The following is a 6695-nucleotide window of genomic DNA, read 5'->3' on the forward strand; positions in this document are numbered from 1 at the left end:
ATGTGTTTGTGTGTGCGCGTACACAATCCACACAGCCTTCGCTTGCACTCATTCACATTCTCTCTCTCTCTCTCTCACACACACGTAGGTATTCACCACGCACAAATGGATGCCAGATCCATTAAAATAAATGCCCGACCGCAAAACATGAATATCTGACATTTTCCGGAACCGGATCCGGCAAGATCCAGCTTAAATTAGGCACTGACTAAACAACAAACTGCAAAAACAGTGTGAGTAAAGATGAACAATATAACTGTATTAGTCTTATAACAGAAGTTTTGGAATCATGTGGTCTATTATACAAATATGATTGGCTTTGACTTGTTTCAAAGTTTCAGATTAGCCTCCATGGATACAGAGAAGGGAGATTCAGCCCATGAACATCTACTGCAGCAGCCATATTTAGCATCAGAGATAAATACTTTAGCAGCGTCTGTAAAGTGACAAATGAACTTTGACGGCCAGCAGCATATTGACAGAGCCAAAAACGAGGGCAATTACTCATGCACAGGCATTATACATCAAATGACGTGTTACCTAGTCTTTTCATTTATCTCCTGCTCTTGGAAGACCTCAGAAACGTAATAGGGTTATGCTATTCTCTTCAGTGACATCAGAAAGTGTGGAGTCATGTTTAAGGCCCATCACTCTATTATTTTAACTCAGTTCTGACGCAGTTAAGCTAAAGAAGTGATGACTTTGAGAAGTGAATGATTAAATGAAATAGGACTATACTCTTATGCATTTCGATAAAAGTCAACCTTTGCTGATTTTGGAACATAATTTTACAGCTTGAGAAATTGAAATACAGGCTGATGCAGTTATTAGAGAAAGAGAGAGAGAAAGACTAATAGCTACCTTGTTAAGAGTTTGATTTTAATAATGTCATGAAAAAAGTGCTGACAACACATTTCTGCTGTGTGTGTGTTCTATCCTAACCTTGGGTTCACAACAAAAGCAAAACTAATGTTGGATTCAATCCAAAAGAGAAACGAAGTATTTGTGCCAGTAGATTACAAAGTCAAAGACGGCATGCAAAATTATGTACATTTTAGAATTGCCACCATCGTATCTTCTGCGCAAATTCTAATAATTCATTAAAGTGTAAAATTAGAAATTAAAAACATCCTGTAAGTAAACTAGAGAGAGAAACACGGCGCTCTGCATTTGATGTCAATCCAGCATTAGATACCTCATTTGATTGCTCTAAACTTGATTAAGCATCTGCCAAAGAAAAGTCAACACACAGTAAAAATCTATGATTATTTTGAGATGCCTCAACATTGCCTCTGGTTGCATTAAACACTAAGATAAGATTAAAATTCCCATAAAAAGCTTTTACGGTTGATTTTATACAGGTTTGTGAACCTGTTGTGTTCTAGACAACATTTTAATGAATCATAAACGATGAATCATGGTCTGGCCATCTGAGATAATTGAGATTAATTTTAGAAACATGATTTCACAGAACTACAGCACATGATGAGTGTTTCTTCATGTGTTTCTTGTTTTCTTTTGCCATTTTACAGAGGATTTGGACCTGAAAATTGTGATGTGTGACATATCAGAACTAAAGAGGTTCAGTTATTCTCTTTTTATGAAGTGTTGATTTTGGGGTGTGCTTGAATGTCTTGAAAAAAATCTATTGAATTATTATTACTGTTTATTTGTTTTTATATATTTTACCTTATTTTTGTTTTAGAGGGGTGTACGTTTGAATGCATAAACAACTGATTGTCTAACTTTGCAGAACTCTTTTATGCACATTTGCGAATTTAAGGTTGAAACAATGAGAAAGCATAAAAAGAGCTCTTTACCAAGTGCATTTTACAGATTAGGACAATCATCAAACAATCAATCTAGCATCCAACAGCCATATTAATATTTAAATATTTACAGAATTTGTGTCCATGAACAAGAATAAAATGTACTAAATTGCTAAACACGTCATAACAATTTTAATTCTGCAGTAAATCACACAGCATAACCCCAAATTAAAGTCAATTTCGAATAAAAATGATGAATCCTCTCATATAATATCAACATAATCAGAGGCTTATGCCAGAAAAGTAATAGAGGGAGGCAGAAAGGAAATTTCCTTTGATAAAGTAGAGCAGAAGAGGAATGACAAGATAAAAGTCCCCAGAGATGTGATTCCATCAAAGCCTCTGATTCAGTTGTGCTGATTCACAGGTTCATGGAGGACAGTCATGCCCAGGCACATTTGAGTCAGAAGTCTGTGTAATACCCCAATGAATGTTACTCTTCATTTCTGCTCAAGTCACCCTGGGAATGAGTTTTCTGATGAGTCTTTGTTTTTAAGGAACATGGATGCTTTTGGATTCAAAGAGCACTATATATATGTGTGGCCATGATAACAAGTCTGCCTGAGCTTTGTTTCCGGGCAGGTTTTCAGAAGACGAGACAACGCCCTGGGACGTTTTTCTTCTTATTCACAGAAAAAGAGCCCATTACGTAATAGTGTTCATCTGTGCAGAAAGTGTGAGCCGACAGCCTGACTGATCCAGTTCTTGAGCTGCATGACAGCAGACGGGAGGAGGAGGAGGTGGAGGAGAGATGGAAAGGGTGTGAGCCATGCAATATGCATTTCACTGAAAGGCTTCATTTTGCTCACTATGAAGTTCACTACATATGGTATGATGAGTATTTTGTGATGCACAGTGCTGAGTCGATTGCTTATGAATTGTAGTCTGTTACTGATCACAAAATACACAATGAAAATGATGTATTCAGTGACATAATCTAGACGTAAAAAATGCTGGGTTTGACACTACTGATTTTGTCAGGGCAACATGAAGAAAGTTTTTACAAATTTAAGTGGATTGAACATAAAATATTTAAGTTGTCCCAAGGAAATCTCAAGAATTGTGTTGTTTCAGCTAGTTTTAAATAAGTAGTTTGAACAAGCAACAAAAATATTTTTTGAGTGTTGTTTATGTAACATATTTAGATTATTTTTAGAATACTTTTGACATAAATTGTTTATAAAATAGAATTATTTGAATAAAATTATTGTTCTCAAAACATAGACATAAAATATATTTGATTCTTTGCTATCAACATAATAGATTGCATAATACATTATATTTATTATATTGCATCGCTTAATGATGAAATTATGAAAAGTTAATTTTATATATATATATATATATATATATATATATATATATATATATATATATATATATATATATATATATATATATATATATATATATATAAATATATATATATATATACACACATACATATATATATGCATACATATATATATATATGCATATATACACACACACACACACACACACACACACACACACACACACACACACACACACACAAACACATATATATGCTCACAAAAGTTACTTTTTTTATTATTTTTAAAAACAAAAAAGCTTTTGTTCCCAAATTCAAAAGTATTGATCAAAAATTAATTTATGAGACATTTACAGATATGACAATTCTATAAATGTGGATAAACTGAAATAAACATATGGCACATGGTTACAGAGTAATTTAATATTCCAGAAATATGCAGTTTTGTGCTCATGAAAACCTTTTTTCATTATATTGAAAAGTCATAATTTTTTGCGATTACAAGCTTTTGGCAGCTGTGAAGTCAGAGAAAGGATGATGAAAGGAATTAACAACCTCCTTAAAATAAAGATTTTAAGGTGATTTACAGGGATAGTTCACCCAGAAATTTAAATTATGTGATCATTTACTCACCCTTTACTCGTTTCAAACCATGTGAATACACAAATAAGGTATTAATTCGATTTTTCAAATTAGATTAGAAAAAAAGATATTTTGGAAAGCTGGAAACCTGTAACCAATGCCTTCAAAAGTTTTTCCTACTATGAAAGTCAGTGGTTACACTGTAAAAATTGACCTTAAATTCATAGTAAATTACTGGCTAATAATTGCATTACTTCACAGTAAAATACTGTATGCAATTTCACAACAGATTACTGTGAGCTAGATAATGTAATTTGTTACATTAAATCACTGTGAAATTACTGCCATATAGTGTAGCTTCACAGGAGATAGTAAAGTCCATTACTGTGGTTTCACAGTATTATCTTGTAGAATTAACAATATTTGACAGAAGCAGGCTTTCCTTGGCTAGTCATTCTGATATTTACCTTGACTTTGAAATCAATTTGGATGTTTAACAGTGTTTGGTTTTATGAATCAATTAGTTTTGTTCCAGTTTACTATGTTTTTGGCTAAGCACAAAGTTATGTTCATTAAAAACAATTTCATATTTCCATGTTAACCGTATAAAATAAATTAAAGATGTAGTACAACCAAAAACTTTAATTTACTATGACATTCATGTCGTATCAAAACAGGATGAGATATTTTTGAAGATGTAACCAAATTGTTTTTGGGGCTGCACAAACATTCAGTTATTTCAAAATATCAAGAAAGTGCCAATACTAGCATTATTGTTAATTTGTAGTAATGTCTGTGTTGAATGAAATAAAAAGAGTTTGAACTCCTATAACTAACATGCTAAAGATGTAGCCCTTTTTACCGTAATTTTCTGTAATCATGCTAATTTGGTTAATTTTACAATAAAATTCTGAATACAACACATTACTGTGAATATATACAGTTAAGTATATACAAGTAAGATTCTAATGTAATTTACTGTGAAAAATTACAGTAAAATGTTGTGAAATCTGGAATTTCCTTACAGTGTACTATTAATGAATAGTGAGTATTATTTCATTCTTTGGGTGAACTATCCCTTTGATGCATGGAATGTGGTACTAAGCAATTACTCAAGTCAATGTGAAATATTAAAAACTTCACACATAAATCCTACACTACATCATACTTCTCTTTATTTTATAATTAATATTTTCTTTTACTCGCATAATTTTATTCCATCAAATTGAAAAAAAGTGTTATTAGTCAAATTTGATCTATACCTTAGATTCAGATAATCAAATAACCATGATCAAGTACACTTCTCTGTTATCTGAATGATGTTCCCTGTTCTCTTTCCGCTCCCTATGAATGTTTCACAGCCCTGAGGCCAGAGAGTGAGCAGCAGTTCAGAAACTGCACATAAATGGCCAGCGCTCATCATATGCCGACTCTCACACATTCTCCACAGCTCTCTGCCTCCATCTGAGTGTTAGATAAGCCAAGTAGACTCTGAGTAATGCTGCTCTTTATCACGGTAATATCCCCATATCATTTTAAGCCTGATAGAAGAATATGAAGTGGAGTAAGTGGAGGTATCAAGTGGAAGACAGCCCTGTAAAGTGGTGTAAGACATATGCAGAAGGCTATGCAGGCCTGTTAGCATCTCTATCACCTTGTGTAGAAGATCCAGTGAAAGTTGATCAGTAAAAATGTAAAGAATTTCTACATTGCACAACAGAGCTGAGAATTGCCATGTCACAAATCAGAAAGGCCTCATTCAGTGATAAAAAACACAATACTGCCTTGGGTCCTTGGGGCATAACAAAAGGATGGGATTACAGGGCAAGAGATCATTCCCGGTAACTGATCTGCAGTTTTTCCTGTTTCAGAGCAAGCCATGTGACCTATTGTGGAGTCAGACCGGAGCCGAGTGTGACCTGGAGCAAAAGGTCCACTATTTTCAGTCCAGTCCTCATTTTTTTATTCTTTCTACTTAAAAATCAAGTTTGATTCTTTCTTTTCTTTGCTCAGAAGTATTTAATGTTATTAGAAATGAGTTATTAAAACTATTATGTTTAGAAAAATCTCCTCTCCGTTAAACAGAATTTGGGAAAAAAAATAAACAGAGGGGCTAATAATTCTGACTTCAACTGTATGTGTACACATATATATATATTATGTTGTAAATAATGTTCAGTTTGGGCTATTTATGAAAAGGCGGCACAGTGGCACAGTGGTTAGTACTCACAGCAAGAAGGTCACTGGTTCGAGTCCCGGCTGGGTCAGTTGCCATGTCTCTGTAGAGTTTGCATTCTCCACGTGTATGCGTGGGTTTCCTTCACAGTCCAAAGACATGCGCTATAGGTTTATTGAATAAACTAAATTGTCCGTAGTTTATGTGTGTGAATAAGTATATATAGATGTTTCCCAGTGCTGGGTTGCAGCTGAAAGGGCAAACGCTGTGTAAAACATATGCTAGATAAGTTGGCAGTTCATTCCGCTGTGAATAATGTTCAGTTTACTTAAAAATTTATTACACTAGCTGATCATTTTGCTTCATAAGGTCACAATGTATCATCAAAGCCAAAACTTTATTTAGTTTTGCCTGTATTCAGGGGTGGATTTAGTGATTTGGGGGCCCTTAGCAATTCCAGCCACGGGGCCCAAAAGTCCTAAAATACACCCTTTCTACTTTTCATTTTTATTTGTGTAGCTGTTTATATATATATATATATATATATATATATATATATATATATATATATATATATATATATATATATATCACTCAAACATTTTTGCTACATTTTATCTTAATGCAATATCTACATTTTAAATGTTTAGTCTTTAATAAAATGATTTTAAAAATGACTGCTGGACTGTTTCGTGATTGTTGGTGGTGGACAAATTTGTGCAGATGTAATAATAATATTTTATTTTATAATATTGATATTACACAACATTACATTATTATAATTATATAGCATTTTATTTTATATTAAATAATA

Source organism: Danio aesculapii, chromosome 20 (genome assembly GCF_903798145.1).
Source record: "Danio aesculapii chromosome 20, fDanAes4.1, whole genome shotgun sequence".
Classification (NCBI taxonomy): domain Eukaryota; kingdom Metazoa; phylum Chordata; class Actinopteri; order Cypriniformes; family Danionidae; genus Danio; species Danio aesculapii.